This window comes from Pithys albifrons, chromosome 5, assembly GCF_047495875.1.
Source record: "Pithys albifrons albifrons isolate INPA30051 chromosome 5, PitAlb_v1, whole genome shotgun sequence".
NCBI classification, from domain to species: domain Eukaryota; kingdom Metazoa; phylum Chordata; class Aves; order Passeriformes; family Thamnophilidae; genus Pithys; species Pithys albifrons.
The window spans coordinates 27,747,720-27,773,719 of NC_092462.1; positions in this window are offsets into that span (position 1 = coordinate 27,747,720).

The window sequence follows — 26,000 nt, forward strand, 5'->3', positions numbered from 1 at the left end:
GTTATGATAGCTGGAGCACTTGCTACCCCTCTGGAACCCTGAGACTCCAAGTCCTGGCTCACTCTGAGAAAGAAACATGTGGTGCTGCCGAAGATTGGAAAAAGAGCTTGAGGTCAGGGGTCGACACAGTAAGGGAGTTTGCTCTTTAAGAGGTTATCTGTGGATCTGCAAAGCCAAAGTGTAATTGGGTTCTGTGATGTGATTTTTAGTGAGTAATTGTATATGATCGTAGGTAGTTTCAAAGACAAGGTTGGAAGATTTTTCTAGCCTGCTTGTGATATCAATTTTGGGGAGTCTGTGTAGCCTGAGATGGAAAACACAGTTTCTTCAGAAATTCTCATCAGAAGTGATACAGCTGGTAACTGATTCATTTTAATTATAATTTTAGCAGACTGGTAATATGGTGTGTTCTTTCCACTCCCTATGATACCCATCCTGAAAGTCAGCACCTTTGTAATCTTGTACATGTTTTGCGACTAGTAAACTCATGAGCTGGTACTGCATCAGAGAAAATTTTGCATCTTTTTAAGACAGTATAAGTCACTGTAATTGATCTGCCTGGATATTGCTTTTTCTCTGGTCTTTGAGAAGATAGTTTGCCAGTGGGTTATCAAGTTACTGGTTCTTGATTATTCAAAACAATGTGAAACAAACATTTCCTATTGTTTTAGTTGTTTAGGGTTTCCTTGATTAAGCTGTCACCACTGTCAGTTATGTTCTTATAAGCCTCCTCGGCTCTATTTCATGTTAAGAAAAAGCTCAGATAAATCCAGGAAAGCTTAATGTTTATCCAATGTGAAAATAATTACTCAAAAGTGTTATTCTTAATCCAGATAATTAGAGTGAGGAAGGAGAGATCAGTGTCATTGTGAATTATGCCCTGGCAATTGACTCTTGGTCCTTGTAAGTTTCAGGTGAAGCTGTGAATGGATAAAGGTTAGATTAACCATAATCCAAAGTAGCTGCAACCTAAATCTGTTATGATACAAGGATGATCACTTAAAAAGAGCTGGATTGTGGGATTGTTTCTGGTTGGATAAGATGCCGCTCGACTGGGACTAGTCTTAAAACATGCTTAGCACCATGTCACTGCAGCTGTAAGCACTTGTGCACGGTTTCAGACTGCCACAGCTCAGAGGCAGACTGCTGGGCTCTCACTGCACAGTGTAACACTACACTGCATTGCAATATCTGTACTTTACATTAAAATGCTTTACCCTGTGCTTCATGGAAAATAGATGGTAACAGTTATGCAGAGTGATTTGCTCAATGATTACTTCTCCGTGCTGTTAAGATTATTTCTTTGTGTTCCTCATTTGAAATCTTCAGTGCCTCTATATGTAATATGCTGTACAGTGGTACAATTACACAATAAAAAATGCAAAAGAGACAAAATATTTATTCTCTCTGTTTATACCATGATTTTGTGTAGTTAATAATTATTACAAAAAAAAAGGCAAAACAATATAGCTTCTTTAATGATAATGTTTGCAGCTGCTGTTCCCTGTGAAGTTGCAGTTTTCAGAAATTCACCACAAGTGAACAAGACTAAATCAAAACATATTCACTTAGAATGCAGGAAAAGTAGCATTAAAAGGGGACATGCATGTATTATCACATACTACAAGCAGAAAGTACTTGATGCTTCAGATTTTTTCCTGTTTGTAGATATGAACATAATAGTGACAGCTCAGATGACTGTATGTGTGGTAACCCTTCAGAAGTATATAGACTCTTGAATGTCAATGGTTACTTATTGGGAATAACACTGCTGAAAGAGGAAGAGAAGAGGGTGAAAGACAGGTCATTTCTTGAAAAACAATACAGGAAATGTTTGGTCTCAGCAGATAATTTAATTGCATGGTCCAGTCTTGTTTCAGGACAAATGGAAAATAAGGTAAAGGCATTTTTCCTCTTATTCAATTTTTGCAATAAATTACATGCATTTATTCTGAAGTGATATATTTGTGCAGATCTCCTTCTCCTTTGCTAGAAGACTGGAAGCAGCATGCCTTGATGCCTGGCTAAGGTGAAGAAATAGTTAAAAAAGTAATTAATGGAATGCAAAAGCTAATAAGAGGAAAGTACTTTAATACACATGAGCTAGAATCTTCTCTGTGAATAATTAAAATTATTTAAAGTTCATTTCTGGATTTTTAATAAAGCATATCTCATTAAGACTTGTTCCTGGTTTTAAACCTTTCTATACTTACAACTTTCTTTTTGTAACTATTCTGAGAATTGTATTGCTTTTACTTAAAAGCAGCTTTAGGTAATGTTTATGTTTGTGGATGTTTTAAAAGTAAATTCTATCAAGAGGCATGACATTCATAAGTTTTGTTCCTAACATAAAAATTATCCATTTAGAGCATCATATGTAAGTGTTAAATTATTTATAGTGCTGCATTATATGCTATGAATTTGTGCATATAGAACTATGGTGTTCTCCTGCATCCTAGACTCTCTGCCTTTAAAATAACATTTCATGGAATGTATGTCACTAATCAAATTTCCAGACTTATATCAGAAAATATTTTAGGGCAGTGATTTAAGTCTCCAAGCTTCAGAATGTAAGTCAACCTTTTATTAAAGTAGGTGAAGAAGAAACTTCCCTGCTTGATACCTCATTACCTGGGTGTATAGCACAGTTTCCCCACACCTTTCAGCAAAGGCTTATAGTGATTGATACAGAATGGACCACTGGTCTCATGTAACATAGTGATTATGTTAAAGCAAAAGCAGTAGAGGAGAAATTCCCTTAGTATAAAGGGCAGTAAGAACTAAATGTAGAATTCTGACTGAAAATATTAACATGCAAAAACTGGTTAATGAGACAAAATGTCTCATCAGGATTGAAGGTGAAGAGAAGCATCATTTGGAGAGAAGTGGGGAGTGCAGTCTTCCTTAGTGGAAAAGATGATTTAGGATGAACACTCTTGGCCTCTTCTGCGTTTTACAGGAGTAGACTGGTAGACGGTTGAGTGTCTGAGTCATGGAAATGTCACTAGGACACATAAGGAAAATAGATAATAATGGTGCTTCCTGTAAAAAGGAAAATAATAAGGCTAGTAAAAATCCTGAAAGCTTTAGAAAATGAAAAGATTGGTGAAATAAAGATAGAACCAGTAGCACATTTAGTGTGTTGAAGAAAAAGAGAAATTCCTGTGAGAATATTTATAGTGTCAATGACCACAATCAACTGATACAGGTACCAATATCTATAACCCTGGGTTCTTTGGGTAGCTTGAATTTGCATTATATATATATGATTTTATATATATATATATATATATATATATATATATATATGTGTGTGTGTGTGTGTGTGTGTGTGTGTATGTGCATATATATATATGTGTGTGTGCATATATATATATGTGCATATATATATAATATTATATTACAGTATAATTATGTATTAAAGATCTTAAAAACTAATAGTAATTTATAAAAGGAGATAATGTCACTAGACCTATCAAAAGAGAAGTAGTGAAATAATTTAAACATAAAATTGCAAATAATCACAGAAGATAGAAGGTTTTACTCAGAGGAAACTGAAATAGCTGGTAAAAATGTGACATTTATCACTTTAATGCAGCTTCAGTGTTGAACAACGATGAAACTCTGTCAGTCTTTCTGAGTAGTGATGATCTCAGGATGCTCAGGGAATAGGAGAAGAGTTTCTGAAGAATCAGGCTGAACATTGCTGCAGGGTGAACAGATTGCTTCCCTGTTCACCCTGTCTGAGGTCTGGAAGCCATACATCAGTGGAAAAGCCTTGGCTGATTTCTCTAATTTCCCAGGATTAGTGGGGTTTTAAGCTAAAATTATGATCTTCTGTAAGTTCCATTACTGAAAAGTATTCCAGAAAATGTAGTTCAAGAATAAAACCATTTTTAGTGACTTTAAATTGTATCTATTTTACTTGCATATTCAACATTCATAAACCAGCTCCATTAGTGTTTCAGGTTTTTATGAAATATTATCAAATAATACAGAAAGAAATGCTGGAATATCTCTTGAGACCTCACAGTAATTTACTGACCATGGACAATTAAGGAAGATGTAGGTATCTAAGGACAGACATGAAACCAGTCCAGATTAGTCACAGCTAATCTATTTGTAACCCAACAGAGCTTTTCAGTTTCAGAGAAGGAGGAATTTTACTTGTGTTTAAGACAAGTTCAAAGCAAATTGTACATTCAGGGAATTTTCACTGAACATAATTCATGTTTTTTAACTTCCATTAAACTGAAGCATTTTTAACACAAATTATGGAAATGCATTAAATGTATCTATTTCTAGCAAATATAACAATTTTTGTCAGTGTTTTCTAATATTTTATTCTTCTTCCATCCCACTAGACAAAAATAAACTTGTTTCCTTGAGGTTTTGGCAAAGAATATAAGTGACTGTTTTGAATCACAACAGAAGTGCATTTTGTCCATTAATCTATTTCTGACAGTGACCAGTAGGTTGAGGAAAGAGTACAAGAAACTGTCCAATAGAGAATATTTTCCATCTTCTAATGATCTCAGCTTTAGAGATTTCTTTTCATAGGCTGTACTATATTGTTGTATTTTAGTGCCCTTGATAGTCCTCTCTTCAATAACTTTGCCCAGTTGTGTTTTAGTTCTATTTACACTTGTGGCACAATGTAGCAAGAAGTTAGGTTAAACAATGAATTTAATTATGAATTATTTGAAAAAAAGAATTCCTGGTAAAGGACTTATTTTAAAATGCTACATAACAATTTAATTTGATATTCCCTAGTTCTCCTGTTGTGAGACACAATGTGGAAATTTTTACTGGCAAACAGGGAGCAAATTCTCTCACACTGTGTTTTTATTATGTTGAAGGGTCTCAAGTCTAATTAATTTATCTGTCTAGAGAATGGCACTGGCATCTTTGTTCATTCTTTGCCATCCTCAGTACACTTCTTTGTATCTTTTGAAGATCTGCTATATTTCATGAAGGTCAGAACAGCATCCAGTCTACAAGCAGTGGCTGCTACACCAATGACTTACACTACCCTATATTATTTACAGAACTATTTTAGATATTTTATTCGCATCTTTTTTCTTTTGCCACACATCAACCTGGTCCTTACTGTCCACCATGTGTCCACAGTAGTTTTGCTGGATCTCGACTTTAACATCTGTCATTATATTATTTGGATTTCCTTTCTTGTCTGTATTTTCGTTCATATTCATTGACAGTATATTTCTCTTCCCCAATCTCGTACTAATGAAGTCTTTCTGCAGTCAAATTATTAATTTTTGTGGTGTCAAAATTCTTTTTTAGTCATTATTAGGCAGTTGAACTGCACAGAATCTCATGGGAATCTACTGACAACTGTCTTCAATTTTGAAAGCTGAGTTTCTTTTAAAGTCTATTACCCTATTTCAAACATTTTTTTTCAGTGATGTGTCCTTAAGATTACCTTAAAAACTGTTGGCAAGAACCCCAACTTTTGGGTTTTTTTATTAAATTACAGTATTTCCAGCAAGTTTACCTGGCCCAGAGACCTATTTCTACTTCTGCTCTGAGAACACATTTAATTTAAAAGGTTGGACAACCTTCATGCAGCTTTGGTTTGCAGTGAGTACTCATCTTGTTCAGTTAAACTTTTACTTCTGCCCCAGATTTTTAGGAAGATAAGGGATGGGTTCTAAGTTAGAGGATCAGACCTTACACTTGGTTTGAGTTGTGAGCAGCACGTTAGCTTGGTTGATGTTTTTCTTGGCTGCTGCTTCAGCAAGAATAATAAAATACACAGGAGTTTGATCCCTCAAAATTGGAAATCCTTGTTCAGTAAGGATGTTCCAATGAATGTTGGAGGGTCAAGCAGGCTCCTGTCCTGTTGAAAAGAGAAATAAAAAGAAATTATTTTGTAGAATTTGCAAGTATAAAATTGCTGAGTGAATAAATGCTTCGTGTTCTGAAAGAAATTAATTTAGAGGCAGTTGAGGTGAAATCAATAGTTATTGCATTTGAAACAAAGGATTTGTGTTCTATAAATTTGCAGATCCCACTCCCCCTCCCCCCCCTGAAAAAATGGAAAATCTCCCATTTATGATGTGTTTTAAGGCAGTACTTTTACTTCTCGATTCCATTGGGGCTGCAGACTTGAAAGCCAAATACGACACTTACAGTCATTTATATGATATGAAGCTAATAACTTTATGTCCTATTGTATGTGAAATGTTTGAACTAATAAATGTTTGGTGTTTGAACTAATAAATCCTATGATCTCTGCGGTGACCCTGTCAGGTGATTAATGTACATTTTGGACTAGCAAAGTCAAATAAGACATTTTCTTTGGTTGGGTCACCTGTCCCAGAACATGTATCCTATGGCATAGTATTTCTGAAGCTCATCCTATTCATTGTCATGCCCATAAAGAAAGCTTTTTTCCAAATTCCACAGGTCTCATGTATGGCAATAATAATCTAATATATAATGCAGAGAGAGAGTAGAAAGAAAATCTGTTTCTGTTTTTGCATGCTCTTCAAATGCAAGCCTTTCAAATATGGCAAGATACAAGGCTGTGCTCATTATGATATTTCTCATGTGCCTGGTGGTGTCTGGATGCTGCTTGCTCCAATGAAGATGAAGTTCCTCTCCTGAGAACAAGCTTTCTTGTAAGTTTTCTCAGGCTTTCTAATTCTGATCAAAGGACTATAACTGCAAAACTTTTTTGTCTTTTTGCATCCCTGATTCTCCTCCTTATAATAAAAAATATGCACCACAAAAAAAACCAAACAAACATGCTTGTTTCAAATCAGAGCATTTACGCTAGCTTTAGTTTGCTACTTCAAGTGCTATCTCAGGTATCTGAAATAATTTACATATGGTAAACTTATTAGGGGTCTGGTTTCCAGATAAACTCCTGAGTATGCTTTTCTTCCCCAGCCTTAAAATGATAGGTTTTCAAACCATACAGGTTCCTTCTCTTTGAAACAGGTCTGAGGTGTGGCCCACACTGTACACACACTACAGTTTCCTTTTACACATTTCCTCTTATTTCAAAGGTCTAATATAGTAACAAAACATTTCTATTTTCTTTCTGTGACTTTCTATTGGGTTTTTTCTTGTGTTTTTTTGTCTGTTTGGTTGGGTTTTTTTGGTTTGAGTTTTTTTTTCTTTACATTGGACCTTGCTTTTTCACAGGTTACAATATCGCATAGACTTCATAATCTGTAAATCCTTCTGGACTGTTTTATTGTGCAGTTGCCTTTGCGTGTGAGGGATGGGACTCTGAATAGTGTCATGGTGCCCTGAAATCCTGTTCCTAGATCCCTCTGAAAACTATGTCAGTCCACAGAGCTGAAGTTTGTATCATAAGTTATGCACCACAATGATAGTTGTACGTCCCTAATTTTCTCTGTTACAGAAACCTGAGGGATTTATTGCATGTGTGTATATATAAATCATGGCAGCATTAGGCACTAGAAAGCACAGTTCTTGTTTCAGATACAAGGGCTCTAAACCAGTTTGTACTGTACAAGTGAACTTCTGCAGTGCCAACTTCACTGGTAAAGCAAAGCAGTGAAGCATAATGTAGGGGAGATTTGTTTTGTTGATCTAATCACAGGAGCCAAGTATAAACTCTTAGTGTGTGCCCAGTTTGCTGTCCAAATCAGAAGTTTTCTGGGTACATGGCAAAAAGACATTGCTGGTCCATGATTTGATACAGATTGGTACACATCTTGTGCCTGAAATAAAGCTGGTATTGTATCAATTAATGCCACTCATTCTGATATAGGACAGTTTCCAAAGACAAAGAAACATTTATGTGAGAAAATCTATGTAATTGAATTCCAGTAGGCATGCATTGGATCTAATTTAATTTTGTGATGTTTAAATTTATATTCTGGACCTTTAGGGGTCCAGAACCAGACAGGGGAAGGATCATGACCAGGACTTATTATGAGGACTCTTGTTTAACTGATTATAGCAGAAGGGCAGAGGAATATGGCAAAACCAAAGTACAATATATGATCCTTTTCTTGTAAGCAACTAAGCATGGTTTGTGTGAGTTTGTTAAAATAGAAATAAACATATCTAGAGTTTTCTTTTTTGCTTCTTTAAATGTCAGTGCTTCATTTTTTCATTCAAGAAGTCACTGAGTCATCATCGTATTATGAGACTATAGCGCACTGTATATGCATATGTCTGCATCTGAAATATTGTCTATTGTCTTTCAAAATTAATGGAAATCAAATGGCACTTTTAGGGTGCATTTCTCCTTTTAACACTAATATCTAAACTTTTTCAGATCTTGGAGGTCTGCCTGTTTCTTGAATATAGGAGATGAGTATCTGCAATCTGAAGGTCTGTATTTTTGCCACCTAAGGTAGAGAGGACAAATTCTGTCCACTGTGACTAATAGGTTAACTCAGGAAGATTTAGGGAGCAAAATCTACAGCTGCAGTGTCTCTTAACTACCTACTGTGTTTATCTGCCCACTCAGAAATTGCTCGGAAGGTAGGTGAAGTGTGATGTGTTGTTAGTTTTTTCTATTTTCTCTTTAGGGAAAAGAAAGCAGCTAGAGAAATAATGAAAAAGCTGTCTTTGCAGACTAGCCCACAGCTGTGAAATAAGCTATAGGTATTTTTAGCTAGATTAGCTTTAGACTGTTGGGGTTAATTTTATTTTTAATTATTTTACTTTTAGGAATACAATTTACTAAGCAGAACCTGTATGAATATGCAGATTTTGGTCTTTTTCTTTTTATGTCACACTATCTGGTCCTTTGCATTCTCCCCATCTCTTCCTTATTAGCTTCCTTTGCTAATGTCTAAAACACCTGCACACCTCCTGACTAAATGTCTCTTAGAGAAGACTCCAGTGTTTGGTTAAGACAGGGGAGATGTGGGGATTTGTACAGTTCTCTCGCTTACACGCTGCGGAAGTGATGACAGAATAGTCCCAACAGTCACTAGAGAAACTGACACATCACACTCAATTATGTGGCCTCCCTAGCCCCTTCCCTGAAATATAAGCTTTCTGTCTCACACTCTATTTTTTAATTTTTTTTAAAAGAAATTTGTTGTGTATAAAAAAAGGAAAAATGTTGTGTGTGGGGGAAGGAGTTGGTGTATCATTCAAAAGAAAGCTATTATAGAGTATGGCTCCAGGGGCATTCAATATAGCAGATTAAACATAATTTAAACACTTGGATTTTTTTTTTTTTTTTTTTTTTTTTTTTTTTTTTTTTTTTTTTTTTTTTTTTTGCTGCTGCTGCTCTTTCCAGATGGAGAAAAGAAAAATGAAAAATATACAGGATAGTGAAAGAGGAAAAACACAAAGTCCAAGAACATGGAAAATCTGTGATTACAATCACCACGTGAGAAAACACACTAAGAAGAAAAGAATATATTTCCTTGCCTTTTGAACACTATGACAGCAGAAGCTCTTAAAGGAAAGATCAGTACAGGTTCAACTGGGTGCATATTTTCTGGTGTTCTGCTTTGCAGCTATAGAAGTTAAAAATGCTGGAATATTAGTGAAACAGCTTCCCAGAAGACCTTGTGGAATGCCCCTCATCCCCTCTTCCTGGGTCTGACCACGAACTGGGGGCAATATCCATCATCCCTGCCTGACTCCCTCAGCACTACAAGGGAAGCTCATGCTGTCTCAGCACCTCTGTGGCCTGAGAAGACAACTGGCAAACCCAAAGTCCTTTTTTCCTTTTGAACTTTTGTTGATCTGCAACAGGGAGAAACAAACTCATGCCACATCAGTAAGCAATGCAAAATTAGATGGAGTGGGGTACCAACTTTTTCTTGCCTTCAGCTCTTTGACAGTACCATAAACATTGGCATTCTACTCCAATGACTGCCACAAGCACTCTCTCCACCCTTATTGTCTTCTGCCATACTACAAACTTTGTCAAGTTAAAACATTGACTTCAGCAGCTTTTACAGTCCCCTTAGCACTCAGGCAGGTAAGGTGGTACTGTACAATTCAAGAGGTGCCATTTGCCTTGAAAACAGCATTGTGTTTATTGATCTCTGCTTCAGCAAGGTATATTCCTCTAGTTGAAATGTCGGGGCAAAGTAAGGATTTCTGGAGTCTGGAAACCCTGCAGACACAGGCATTGACACAGATGAATTCCAAGCTCCTGAGCCATGTTGGGCTTGGTATGGATCAGATTCATTGCACATACACAGCCAGCTCCTCCCTTCTTCAGAGATGGCTATCCAAGTGTCACAGAGGTCCTTCATACCTGAACAGAGAAGCTGCAAGTTTAGTGCAGGTGCCGTAAATCTAACATGTAAATCAGTCTTGACCTGCTGTTCTTTGGTTCCCTGTTGACAGAAGCTATGACAGCTCCTCCTTTTCCTTCTCTCTGTGCCCTCTGTACCTTGATCCACCCACTCAGTCTATCCAGACCTGGCACAGGTGATAGACAATGAAGAAGAACGTGCTCTAAGGAAAGAATTTCCCAGCCCATTGGAGGTTCAAGCTAAGGCTAGAATATGAAAATAATGAGGTGAGAGTTTATTTTCTGTATTTCTCTCTATAAAATCAATTTTTAAAAAATAATATTTTGCTACATATAGCAAGAAAACATATCAGTTTGCAAAAGTTTGTTTAATTTTTTGTCGTTTTATTAGTAGAATGTTAATACTGGTGCACGTTTGGAAGCTGAATATTGAGGCACAATTTCACCCCTTAGTCGTATCAATTCATCCACTTCCATGTGAATAATAAAATTGACTCACTCCCTCAATAGCATGGAGCTACTTACTGTATGGAAAGATCTTTGATATTTAGTGTAGTGATCCAATAAGTACCATCCTATTTTTCAGTACTGCAAGTTGTTATCAACTGCTTTTTAACAGAAGTCCTTTTAAAGCCCTTTACACTTGCATGTTTGCAAAGGCTAAAGAGGCACATTGGACTATCTGGGTTTTATAGAAAGGCAGAAACAAATTTTGTTGTTTAGACATGAACTGTGAAATACTTTCTGTTGAGCCTGCATTCTCTAGCCAACATTTTTCAGTCTGACAAGGTGGCACGTGTTTGTTTCTCACACTGTCAGCCTTAGACTCATTCACTGTGGATCCCAGCAGAGCCTCAGTGATGATTGCCCCTCCCCCGAAATACAACGGTATTCTTATGTGTAGCCTGATGGCTAAGAGTTAACCACTGGCAAGATCAGGGTCTTACAGAGGGGATCCACCACAGAAAAATACAAAGAAATACGAAGATTCAAAGTGACATATTAGAAGTAGATGGGTAAAAAAAGCAAATTGTAATTTTAAGTGAGCTTTTGTGGTTCAGTGGAGTCAAACTGGGAGTAGGTGATTTCAGAAGGAGTCAGAGTACTGAAAGCACAGTTTTATACACTTGTTTGATAAAGGAATGATAAGGTAAGGGCTATTTTGAATAGAACAGCCCATTTCTGAAGTACATTCGATAGGGAGCAATGGGGTCTACACATATGCCTACATGAAGGATGAAATTAGAAATATGAAGTTTAGACATTCAGTGAGGGATACGTGTATTGTGCACAGAGAAGGTTATCTAATGATGTGGGCTGAAGCATGGTTTGAGGGATTATCCATTCTAAAGCTAATATGTTATCCCCCATTTCCTCTGTAAGGGAATGGGTTACTTTTCCTGTGGGAAACCACATATTACAAATGTACTACATATTCTGCTGAAATAGTCTTACATTTGTGTTCTTTTCCGAAACCTCTTATCTTTAAAAGTGGTTGCCTGAAGTCAAAAAATAAATTCCGTGGGAGGAGATAAAAACACTGAATATATTTAGAAATACTTAAATATAACTTCAGATAGTTTTCCCATTCATTAAAAGTTTGCTTGACCCAAAATGTCAGGACCCACCAGTGTGAAAAGCAAGAGATGAATATCTCTTGTATCACCTTTCCACTGATATAAGCCCCAACTTCAAGCCTGCTGGAGCAGGAGGTGTCTGGAGTTAATCCTGTAAGTGCAACTGCTTCTTGCAACTCAGCCTCAGTGTATTTTGAGGTTTAAGTCCCCAATTCAGGAGGAAGAAGGAAACATTCATGATGGTTTGGGTTTTTTTCCATAGCAGCTGTTTGAAACTGTTAATATGCTTGTACGTTTAAAAGTAGATCCCAGGGGAAAGAGATTGAGAGGTGGATTGAAGTTCAAGTGCTAAGAAGCACAAAATAAGTGTAGGTAAATTCAGAGTTTTTTCAGATAAATATTTCATTGATAATTGAAAGAAGTGGGAAATCTGTGTAAAGAGATTTGCACACACACTTTTGGTTCTTCTGGGGATACATGGTGCTCCTGCTGAACACAATAAAAACCAACCTTGTGTGCAAAAGATAGCATCAGTAAAAAAGCAAAGTTGTATCTGCACATAATCTTAAAAAAAAGTATTTTTTCCCCATTGATGAACACACCTTTGATTAATCAAACATATTTAGCAATTATAATTTAGGAAACTCTGAAAATATAGACCTGTGTTTGTAATCAAATAAAAAATAATTATTTTTAACATCGCATATTTAATTTGTTAGAAATGCTATTAACATCTCTTAGGATTGGTGAAATATATCTGGGGTACATTGTGTGTGATCCAGCCTGTTGCTGGGAAAATATTATTTTTCTTTCTAAATCCTGAGTATCATAAAGAGTAACTTTTTAAGGATGTGTCCAAAAATCTGAAGGGAAGACATACAGACAGATTGCACACTAATTTTTTGCTGATTATTCCTATTTTTATCAGGAGTTTTTATACATAAGGTTCTTATTGTCCACATAGAAAAAAGGAGGTAGAATCAATTTCCTCTTTAATATATTGATAAACAACTCCAGATATAGTGGTAGGGGGAGGAGGAAACTACATTCACCTTTGTCTGACCTATATAGGAATGCTGAAAAAATTAATTCCAGAATATTATAGCGACATTCCTTTAAGTTGTGGAAATGATTTACATAGTAGGTCTTCTTGAGCCATCCAGCTTCTTTCATCTTTATACTGTAAATTGCTTTCATCCCCCCTGCCCCCCCCATCCAAATCTGTATGCTTGAGGTATTGTTGTGATAAATTATGGAGGTACAGAACTGAAAATGGTGTGTAGATTGTCTAAGAATTGAGTGCAGTCAGCCTTCAAAGTGGTGGATGATGTGCTAAAACAGCTACCTTCCCCTGGTCAGGTTGCACATGTTGTCAACAAGCAGCTGCTTTTAACTTTGCCTTTTGCCCAGAGCACTGAAAGCAGCTGGATTTATTGAATTAATAACTGCTCCATTTGGGGTGCTTTGTTTTCCCATGACCGTGAAATCTGGCTATAATGTTAGCAAAGTGTAAGACACGTCTCCTTCACCAAACAAAGTAGTGTCTTTTTTTGTTACTATATGGTGCTTAATCCATAAAGCAGAAATTAATTGGAAAACTGTACCTCTGGGGGAATGAAATGATGGAATGTTTCTTGGTAAACAACGTTAAGAAAAAGAAGAGAAGCATATAAAATGAGGGAGGTGATACATGCATTCTGAATGTCATTTTGAGGACACTTGTGCCAGTCCTCAAATTAATCTCTCTGGTTGCAGTGCTTAGCAGTGGTCTCATTAAATCACCTGGTGTATTTTAAACAATGTGAAAATGTTAGTGGTAGTAGTTGGATAAGTAGTTTCTCTACTTTGGACCAATTTTTGCTTCTGAAGGTTCTGGATTTCATGAGACTGAGAAATTGTGACAGTGTGTTATGCAGATGGGGACGGGTGAACCTGTGGCCTCTAGTTCCTCTGACCACACAGACATAAGGAATGTGTCCTACCATAAAGCTTTGGGTCAATCCTGCTTAACAGACTTTTTTGGGGGGGTTACTATAGGTAGGGGTCACTCATTTTCCAGATGCAACTAATGAGATAACACCCTCAGGTTTTATCAATCATGGCAGAGATTAGAGTAATCATGCTTATGTTATGGTTAGTCTACCGTGCTGAAAGTGCTGGAGTTATCTTACTGTTAATAAATTTTTAAAAATTAATAAAAATGTCTAGCTGCATTCTTGGGATAGAAAAACAAAAGAGGAGGATTTATTGATAACATGCATCTGCGTGTGAAACATCTTGTATGCCCTAGTTATGGCAAGTGATGCCTACTATCAAATCCTGATCCTGTGTCTTCCTCAGCATGTGAAACAGGAATTCCTGAAGTACTTCAGGCCCTGCTGACTTGTCGTCCTGCAAAAGGATGGCCTGAGGTTCAGAGAAATCGGATTGAATGTCAGGCTGCCATTTCTAACCACAGCTGTACCCATTAGCTAGGCATAAACTGTGTGCAACAAGAAGGTGTGTGGCTGCTGTATCCCTGACAGAGGTTATTTACAGATAATTTCAGCCTCCTAACGGCTCTTTTGGAAAGGTGGAGGAGATCTGACCTGGTAGAGCTAAAGAGCTAAGCTGAATTTTCAAAAGCTCTCCAGTCCTTGTCATACCTATCTTCCTGAGCACTGGCATTGGCATCTGTCAGCCTGAGGCTGCATCTCCGGATTCTGAAAATTCGCCCTTGATGAAATCTAAGGTTTTACTAGAACTGTACAATCTGCTCTCTAGCATTGTGAAATTATTGGAGTCTTACTTCTTAGTTTACTCATATTTGAATTTTATGTCTCTGAAGTTTCAGAGTTCTTCAAATAGATATCAAAAATCTATTGGTTTATATTACATAAATAAGTTTATGTCTTTCTTATGGAAATTGCTTCCCTACTAATTTAAAAATGTGCAACTCTTAAGAGTAGAAAAGGTCATTTTACCCAAGCAATTTTCAAATTACTGCAGAGGTGGTAGTAAAAAAAAGAAAGTTATGATGTGCCAAGTATTTCCTTCATTTGTTTTTCAGTTGTCACAGAATATCAGAATGATTCAGGGCATTCCCTCCAGAAAGATCAAGAGTTCAAATTCCAGATGAGAGGAAAGGCAATTTGTTCATAAAGTAGCCAACCAGTTTGCAAAATAATTATAAGACACTTGAAAGGGGTTAAGATAACAAAACTTGCATCCTTGTTTTGTGTGCACTTCTTTGTAAGCAAACAGTTCCATCATTAGCTCTTCCTCTTATGAAAACAATCTTTTATTTAGGTTAAAGAAGTATTGTGCCTCCTCATCCAGAATGTGTTTTACTTTTTTTCTTTTCTTCAGAATATGTGTGGTACATACTTAAAATGCACAAAATATCCCAGAAGTGGTGTATTCTGCAGATCAACATCTTTAGCTTGTGTTCAGGTGCCTAGGTAGCAACATCTAGCTTGTGTTTGCCCATGAAAGGGTTTCTTTAAGAGATGTATATTTCTGTAAAAGTGAATTATCAAGTGTGAACTGCTCTGATGATGAGATCACCTCTTGTCATATTATGTGATGGTCACCTTCCCTTACTGCAGGTTTCGTAACTTTTGTGATGGATTAAGCAAGGATACTTCAGCTGCTGCTTTCAAGGTTTGGATCCATCTCCAGAGCAGCTTGGTCTTGCACACTGGGTGAAAAGAGAGAAATTTGAGAAAATAAGGCATGTTTGTGTCATTAAAAGCTGAATTATAAAACGGGGGTGGGGGGGTGGGGGTGGGGGGTTGGGGGTGGTGGTGAAGGACTGGGGAACTGAAGTAAGGAAAGAATTTTGCATGTTGGCATTTTCTAATTGAAGAATAATTTGTTGTGTAAAAGCATTTGCAAAAAAGACTCTCCTTGATACAAACACTACATTGACTACTAGGATACTTCTGTGGAAAGTGGAAGGCTGAAGTTCAAGTCCATATTTGAATTATGCCCTTCAGGGAAGTCTCATAGTGCTTAGGCAAACATTTGAAGCATTGAGCTGTTCTGGGTTAAGTTTCCTCTTCCCCTTCCCTTCTCTTCCCCCAACCTTTTTCTGCTACCAAAATTTCAATTTGAGAAGTGGGAACCCTTTCCTGAATTAACCTATGATTTCTGCAGAGAAGTTACAAGGTTGGTAAAGTTGTGTTTCCTAATTAAAATAACATTTAGCTCCAAATTTTGCATTAAGTCATATCTATTCTTTCTCCACCCCTTTCTGTATAAAGTACTCATCCCATTTGTTTCACCCTTCTCTCTGCTTGAATTCTCACTGGGTTTCTTCTCGTAAACCCTGCGTCTCCCTCCTTGTAGTTTTCCATTGTGTTGACTTTGAGCTCCAGAGGCTTCTCCCACCTGCATAAGGAGTATGAGAAATGTTGGTCATGCCCTGCTTCTAGCTACAGAACCTGGCAGCAGCCCTAAAAAGGAGTAGTCTTTTGAGAGAAAATTTTAGAAATACTTACAGGTCACCCTTTCCTTAAGTTAGTGACTGACCTGTCATTTGGGGGTGGGGGAGTGGTGGTTGGGTCAGAATGTGCTCAGTAAGGTAAAATCTTCACAGTTTTCACTCTGAAAAAATTCTTAAATGTGGAAGCTCTTTTTACTGAAGCTGTACTGAAGTGTGATTTTTCTTTCTTTTTTTTTTCCCCCTCACAAAGTTTTCCAATTTGGCCAATGGAAGGCATTTTTAAGTAAGTGGTAACAAGCCATCCCTGTGTTGACTGTAGAGGTATTCCTGTCCTTCAAAGACAGGAGGCAAGATGTAGAGATATTTTCCAGAGTAGCTATGTCGGTGTGGAAAATGTTATCCTTGGGAACTGATTCTACAAAATTATAAGCAACGTGAAAAGAAGGTTTTTTTAACAAGAAGGATGTGGCAGTTTTGGGAACAGGCTGAACTGCATGCTCTGCCTGTAAGAGCTTTTGTCATTTATCGTAAGTCTGTTGGGCAAAAGCTTCACAGTAGAAGTCCAACAAAAAGAAATGTGAGATATATACATATAACTATAAAAAAAATGCATCTGTGTGCTAGGTCAAAATCAGTAGTAATAAAAATAACTAGCAATAGGTACACCTCAACAGATGCAGAAATTTATTATGTTAAATGCTAAGAATTTTGAAAAGACACTGATAAACTTCTGTTTTACCTACATAAACAATATGCCTTGAAGAATAGGTCTTAAATTTAAATCATCTCTTCCTCTAAATTCCTGGACCCACATTGCTTGTCTAGTTTTATTAATCCTCTTTGATTTTGATCAAGATATGTAATCCAACAACATGTATTCATTAATATAACTAAAATGTTATCTTCAGGATTGTCGTTCTAAGGGGATCTTTATATTGTTTTTAATTTTATGTGATCAATTTGCTCCTCTCTGCCTGACTGTGAACCCAAATTTAACTGTGCAGAGTGGAACACAGCAAACATATTTGTCATTTCTCTGCTGAAGCCAAGCTGGCACATAGAAATACTGAAACCTTGCAAAGCTTCTGCACCATTTTTTACTCTCATTCTGCTGGACTGAGAGGAAACAGAAATCCCATAAGAGAAACTTGTCACCTGACTTGGAGACAGTACAAATAAGAAAAAGCAGTGGTGGTTTGGGCATGTCTTGTAGTGTGAGACTGAGAGTCAGATCTGACTCTGGTTGGTCCTGCCTTGATTAAGACACATCACAAAACCCTTGTTCAATTGGGCCTGAAGCAAATTTTTTGCCCATTGAATCAAATGTAACTTAAATCTAAACTTTAAGGCAAACTATAACTGAGACCTAAAATTGCTGGGAACTTTTAAACTCTGATAGCATTGATGGAGCTCAGCTTCTTCAGTGGTGTGAAGTTGACAAGACTGTGTCTTGCCAAAAAATATTTAGTTGAATTAATTGTTGGCCAGAGCAGAAGCCAAGAAAGTGATTTAAGTCAAAATTGCTGACCCTATCTCTTCTGTAGCTTTTGCTTCAAAAACTTCCATAATACTGTTTGATAATTTTTTCCCAATTTTAGCATCATGCTTGGACTAGGTAGGATACTTCACATAGTAATTAACTGCTGATATTCATGGCATGAAGTAGATTATTTTTAACTACACTATTTTCACTAAGATAAATCAAAACAGCATCATTCAACTGCCATTTTATGGAAGGGAATTTGTATTCACCTGGTCTGCTTTTGTTGTCCCTGGCTTGATGCTTTGTAGGGAAAAAAAAGGCACCTAAAATTGTTTTAATCCTTTACAGCTACATTAAAATGATGTGACTGTCCACCTGATGAATTGACTCCATTGTATCTGTTCTAAATTTATATAGATAGCAAAGTTCTGCACGGCCATAAATGATTTATCTTTTATATTTGGAGTAGAGTCATAATCATTCACTTTTTTTCAAGTCTAGTTTGGCAACTTTATCTCACTTGCAGTTTGCATTTCTGAAAGTGGAAATATATTCTGCAGCTTTTGATGTGTTGATTGGTAAGAAGGTAAAGACAGCTGCACACATGTCTCCAGAGACTCAGCTCAATGGCTAAATGAAGACCTCTAGTGCTTTCTTGTTAGCCAAGATAGATCTACATCCAGATGAACCACAATTAGTCAATAGTGAAGGCTATAGGTTCATGTGATCAGAAGCCACAAATCAGTTTTCCCTAGGACTTAGTTATTGGCAGATAGTGCCTTAGGCTATGCCTTGTTGCTGCTAGCCTGACTGTAATTTTTCCCCTAGTGAAGTTTTTAAAGTCACATACTGAGGCAGGAGCTGTGATCTCCAGACAACATGGCTGTCACTGGCCTGTCAAATATCAATTGCTCATCAAACAAATTGCCTGCTACTTTAATGTACCTGGCTCCTTGCTATTAACAAAGCTTAAAACACTGCAGGTTTCTGAACTGCTATTTACTCTGCTGGTGCCTATCTACTTACCCACATATCCCATTATTTTTATGTGGCATGGGCCAAATCCTTCCTGTCTGTGACATTGATAGCAATACACCAGAATGGCTTACAGTCAGGGCGACTGTGTATCACCGTGAACTTGTGAAACCATATCAGTAAACCATAAAGGAGCCCTAATTCCTACTGGAATTGAAACCCTTGGCCAAAATGTTTTTGTTTCAGGAGGTTTGCTTAGTATATTAATTTGCCCAGCTAGCCTCACACTGTACACTACTTTGCACTTGGTTTTGGCTAAAATTAGAAACAAAATGTATTGTGAGGAAATTTTCTTTTAGGCTTTTCAAGAACTTGGGGGTCGTGGGATGTAAAACCAAACAATGCTCACTAGTGGCAGATAAATACGATTTCCCAGTTTCATGGGTAACTAAAAAGTCTCAGAGAAGCTGTGTTACTTCCTCACCCAGTGAAAGAGTTGCAAATGGAGACCAAAGGTCTTATCATCTGCCCCTATTTGTAATTACCAGCCAGTCTGTCTCCTCTGTAGATGATTTACATGCCAAAGTGGCTTCTGAGCAGCACACTAGTTGAGTCGAATCACACCTTTCTCATTGCAGCTCTGCAAATAAAGGAAAAATTAAGGCCAGTAGAAGTAAAAGTAATTCTTCAATGAACTGAGCATATAGAACGTGCTTTAAAATTTCCAGCACCCTGCAGTGATGGTGATTAGTTAAAGAAACACCACAGCCTTGTTATTGTCACATCTTTCAAAACCTTTTTACATTACACAAAGATGGTCTAAGAAATTAAGTAAAATGTTGGACAATAACATAATCAGGGATATCCATATTTGCAGTCTTTTCTCTGTGCTTGCATACATCTTTTATCTGTCAAGTACGGCAAATAGCTAATTAGCCCCCTTTTAAGTGCTTCACTGCTTATATTGGAGCTATAGTCATGCCCTAGTGGGATGGTTTCCAGGAAACCTGATATATATTCTCAGCTGAAAGAGCATATGCTTATTTGTAGGCTGTTCAGAAACTGGCAGACATTAAAAAATGCTAATTTAGAAAATACAATTGTTTGTGGTTCTCAAAGCACCTCTGATCTGTTGGAATTTTAAAAACAGACCGAGCCAAAATCCAGGGTCCCTTCATGGCTCCTATACAAAGCAAAATTTTTGTCCATGTCCATCAGATGGTTACTAAATATGGGTTCCAGGATAGCACCTAGGGTGTTCTCTATAAAGCAGGGTTTACATATGACTGGTGTGACTCATCATGTTAAATTCTTGCTTTTATTCACTCATTTTCTTCTTGGTCGAAAGTACAGCAGAGTCAGAACTGAACTAATATGCACTTATTTTGAATAGCTGTCTTAAAATTATTGGCTAGTTAATGTGTTACACCACAGTGTATTAGCATTAGAGTAATAAATGTGACAAATAATCAAATCGCTTTAATTTCACATAATGATTAGGAACATTACAATTTAAAGTGCTGTTGGGGGATTCCACTCTCTCCATGTTCTGTATTAAAATGTTTACAATAAAAAGGCCTCAATGAGGGTTACTATAACATGAAATGTCACATGCCATCTCATGCTGGCCACAAAAATAACTCAAGGCGCCACTCTGCTGCAATTAGCAGCTGTAAGATTATGATGTTTTGACACAGGTGAGGCAAAGACTTCCAGGCCTAAATAGAGTGCAAGTATGAGTTACACAACTATTTCATCACAAAATACCATGTATTATTTATACACCAAAAATGTAATAAGAAAGGACTTTTATTCAGACACCTGAAACTAATTTCAGCCACTAACGAATTTGCAATGTGACAGCAGAATATGATCACAGTTATTTAAATATTTCTACTAGTTTATTTGCCTTCTCAGTAAATATGTTTTCTGTCTGTTTCTCTACTTCTTTGAAAAGTGTTAATTACAGTAGAAAATTATTAAATGCTAACCTTTGCTTGTGTCCCACTATCTTTTATAATTGTGATATAGACTCTATCCCCCTTTATTTGCCAAGCAGCATTTTACTGGAAGTGATGTGGTTGAAGATATGCTCAGCTACTTATGAAATAAAATATTGCAAATTTGAAATAATAATCACATAGCTGTATGTTTTGGTCTCGTGAAAGGGCATCATACACATATCAAGCAATTTTTTTCCTGTGTTATCTGTTTGAGATGTATATAGACTCCACTTGTTTTTAAATGTAACTTGGGAGCAGATCATTATGTTAAAAAATTGTACAAAAAGGCATTAGACAGCCACCTCATTCTTCCTTTCTGTGCAAGTCTGTTTTGCTAGACATAGCATTTCCCTGATGTACAACCCTATGATACCTCTTCTCTAACGTTAATTTATTTGTTGGTTTTTAAAAAAGCTGGGATTTGCAGCAGTAGTAAAAAAGAATAGTAAAAGCCCTCACACATGTCTAGGAGTACTTCCATAGTGCATAAAAATAGAATTTGTATCAGCCCATCCTGCTCCACAGATTTCCACAGGTTGTTTGCCAAATGCTGAGTTCTGCAAAGAGAAAGTATCCCTTTTGGAGATATGTTCCTCTATTAGGGAAGTGCCTGAGCACCAGGCTCAGTCACCCCAGTGCTACTCTTGAGTCTCAGGGGTCCTGGCCTTGCTCTGAGACTTTCATGTACAGCTTTCTGGGCCAAAAGAGGGAAGATCACAATCCTGAGGACTCAGTCTTAAAGTAGGTTTGCAGAAGAGAAGGCATCCATGTTACACTCCTCAACATAAAGTAGCTGAAGCACACACTGAGGATCAGTGTTGAATCTGGGGCATTAAAACCTCTCCTCACCACCACTACATGTGAATTGAGTTGCTCCTAATATTTAGTCTGCAAGTTTTGATAAACATTCCTGTTTAGCAGGAGAGGCTGCAGAAATGAAACCTGAAGTCCCATAATTCTGCTGCGGGATGGCAAAGTTGGAGACCCTGGACTGACCAGATGGCTCCAGGCTGAATTTTTGGTTTCTAAAAATGGTATAATATCAGCCCATTGTGTCACAGAAATGTCATATGTTTAGATATACTAATACCTTTGGGGTGATTGCTTTCTCAGGTGAGGGAGAGGAAGGGTAGATGGCAGAAAGTGTTAAGTGCCTTACACTTATTAAATACTGTAATGTGCTCTCCATCCTCCCCCTGTGCTTACTCTTGTCTACATACCTATATAAAATCATAGTTTTGTTAAGTTTGGAAAAGACATTTAAGATTGTAGATTCCAACCATTAACCCAGCACTGTCAAGTCCACCACTAAACTATGACCTTAAGTCCTGCGTTTACACATCTCAATACCTTCAGGGACAGTGACTCCATCATTTACCTGGGCAACCTGTTCAAAGCTTGACAAAAAGACATGAGGACAAAAATAACCATACAAATATACCTATCCAGATAAAAGTCTTTATCAGCTTTGGTCCTGTTCAGTTGTCTTGAAAGGGTTTTTCGAGCATGATACGTTTTAACATTAAAGTGAATGAATGAAACTCTATACTTCAGCAGCATCTGCAGGAGGGAAGGGAGAGAGAGGGGTGCTAGAGAAAGGTAAAGTGCACATAAAACTGAGTAATGTCACCTGCTTCTCCCCATCATGCAACTTAAGAAATGCACAGGAATTTACAATGTACAAATGTTCTGCTTTGTAACTACTGAATTTCATGGCTGCATATTTGCCACTTGTGAATTTGTAACTGGATATTAACAATTTCCAAATGCCTGGGATATTTGCGCACACATAGTTAAAAAATACAGTAAATATATGAGAGAACCTGAGTATTCATTGCAGAGTGCACAAAAGGAAACAGAAATTCTACAAACAGTTGTGAAGCAAGCTATTAAAATGGAACAACCACATTAAATATGCAAGTATGAGCTGATATCATTCACAACGCATATAATAGAAACAATATAGTCCAAATAAGAGACTAAAGCCAAAGGGTAGTGAACAAGATGGTTAAAAAGTAATGGTCATTAAAAACTATTGCTAAGGCAAAGCCCAACTTTTACTTGATTCTCTCATGTTACTTTGTACAGAACAGGATTAGATCCAACTGTCAGTGGTACGGGGTTTATATACCAATATGTGAGAGGAAGATTTGCAGGACTAAAATAATTCCTGATTTCATTAATCTTTTCTGAAACATCGCAAGTGTCACTTTTATAGGAGACACATTTTTTCAAAAATATAAAATGTTATGCTGATCCTAAGTATTGAGATGTGAGATGACCAGAATGTAACGTATCACAGCTACTACGTTATATAGTGACATGCAGTGGTTGTATCACATTATTATTTTTGTTGTTGTTATTATTGTTGTTGTTTCACTATTACTATGAAAGTGTTAGAAACATATAGCACATTGAGGTTCATGCATCTGCCTGGGTATCCTTAATCTTATCATACTATCCTAATTTTTCCGTTTTTATATTGTTATGTCATAGCTTATTGTCAAATCCCTGATCATATAATATAAATATATAGATTTTAAAAAGATAAAATTTTAAAAGATGCAAAATTTTAAAGATTTAAAACCAATTTCTAAAATTTCCAAAAGTAATGTTTTTCTGAAATGTAATTTTCTAAAAAAACCCTATAAATTTCTTGCTTATAAATATGGTTGAATTTTTAAAATCATCCTAATTCAGAATAAAAATTAATTTCCATGTTAAAAGAAAAATGCAATTAAAAATTAACTTTCAAAAACATATGTACTCAATGATGTATGTTGCACCATATGGCAAAAAGCCTTAACTATCTGTTTCCAATGACATTTGAATAGTGATCAAACCAATGGTTAGCAGAGTTGAATGTTCTTCCCTTCCATACTTCTGAATTACGAAGTTTACTACTTTTCTTTGAGGCCCTTTGTTTGTGATCTGCTGCCAAATTCATTTGTATGCATCGTTTTCAGTAATATTGAGAGTTGTACCTTCCATGAGTCTTTGGCACTGCATGATGAAGCGCTCTATTTATATTAAAATGAAGAAGTTCCTAAGGGAGACATAGAACAGAATGAAACAACAAACAGAGCTTTAGAGAGTGGATATGCGAAGTGACAGTGACAGCAAAATGGTAGGTCTCCTTACGGAGTGGCCCAAAGGGCTGCAGGAAGACTTATAGCATGAGCCACACTGGCTTGAACTTGGCAGCTCTTAGAGGCTTAAGTACTTGCCACAAGAAGATGTTTTACAAGGCAGAAGTTAATCAAACAATTTCTCAAGATTGTACATCTTGATGTGGGATGTCATTGTCAAAATACATTGTGTGAGGGTTTGGTATATATAAATTAGAGGAATTATTTTAACAGCAAACCATATTTCTTCATTTAAATCAACATGCAACTATATTGCTGTTGTTATGATTTACTTAGTCTAGATAATAGGAGAAACAAGACATAGACGTCACATTATTTGGCAACTAATGTCCTGCTGCTTTTAGCTCAAGGAAAGGGAGAAAGTGAATTAAGCTGCTACTGAAAGGTGCCCTGCAGGTCAACTTGAATAGCACAAGTGTGCTATAAAGCGGTTTATTGTGGCAGGGGGAAGGTGTTGTTAAATTGCCTAGAGGACTGTCTCAAATTGATCATGGTGAGGAAATCAGTGAGGTTGCTGTGCCCTCTCTTCTGATGATATAAGCAATCCCCACTACTATCTAGACATACTGGATGCAGGAAGAGCAAAAGGATGAGAATTATTAAAGGTGAAGTTCAAAGAAGAAAGATAGTTTGCAAAGTGGGAAAGAAGATCAGGTATGATTTTTTTGAATAATGAAAAAAAAAGAGATGGAGGTGGCAGGAGAGGGCACTGGAAATTGCAGTTTTCTTTGCACACAGAGGCCCTGTCTAGGCCAACAAGAGTATTGCAGGTGAGTGGATGTGGTGCTGCCAAGAGGGGAAGGTTAAGACTAAGCATCTGCAAAGAGAATGATCTTTTATCTTGTTCTCTTTTCATCATATGATATTTGACTTCAGTGTATCATTCATGTTTTCTATAAAGGTAGGAGTTTGGAAGATTCAATCTGTTCCTTCCTGAGGCTGTCAGTTAGCCAGTTGCAACTTCCACTGAAAACCAGGGGTAGAACCTGTGCTTCATTCCAGCCCAAACAGGAGGCAGGCTACACATGATATTCCCTAACTGTACCAGCATGTGTTTAAGAAACATATTTTCCATTTCAAAGTCTGCTACAAAAAGAGGGCACTATCTATTGGAAATAAATAAAGTTATAGTCAGATACTTTAATGAGCAAACTTGTTTGGGAAAAAATTAATTTTTCCCCGTGGATACAGACCTGCAGATGTTTATAGCTCTAGTAGGGAGGAAAGATCACCTTTTACAATGCAAAGACATAATTTATTCTAGTCCTAGCACAGGAAGTTAAGCCTAAGGCATATCCTTCAGGTCTTTATTTTTTTTTTTTAATAATTTCTATGGAAAACAAATGAAGTAAAATTTGAAACATCTGAAAACACTTTCCATCTTTTAAAATGATCTGCCACTTTTATTGAGAATGGCTTTTTCTTCACTGTTATGGTAGAGGGCAGGAATTGTCAAAGTCAAATAGGAAAATTCCCCAGAAGCATAAGCTAGACCTGTTTTTTTTCAGGATCCAGTCCCAGACTATACCTATCTCAGGTCATGTTGTCTGATAGCTAGCATCCCTACCACAGAAAATGTGCACCAAACAATTTCTTCTCACCACCTACTCAGGGACCTGTCACTGTGGAACTCCCTTGGCATTTCATCCACTTGCCATCACCATGAGATTAGCAGAAGCCTCAGGAGGTGTTCTTCACTACTAATGCTAATACTCTTAGAATGCTGGGAAGAGAGAAAACAAGGAGACTGGAGGAGATTTGGATAATAATTTTCAAATAATAGAGTGTGGGAGTTTATTGTTTTATTTGCAATCAAGAATAGGAGAGTTATTAAGAGATTTAAGACTGTGTCAACTCTGCAGGGAAAGCTCTGAAAATTGTCCATAAAGGGCGAATTTTGATGGAAATCTCCTCCTCTGAAAGGTCTTCTTTCCTTAAACATTTTGAATTCTGTCCATGGAATATGTAGAGTTTTTAAAAAGTGTTTTATTTCATCAAGATTTCCAAACTCTTTTACCAAACTGATTGTTCATTCTATCTTGATCCTACTCCTCACTCAAAATCTGATTGGGTTTAATCTTAAAATTCCACAATTTGTTAAGAAATTGTATATAAGAAAGACTTGAGGTGCTTTTCATATATCAGCCAGTCGA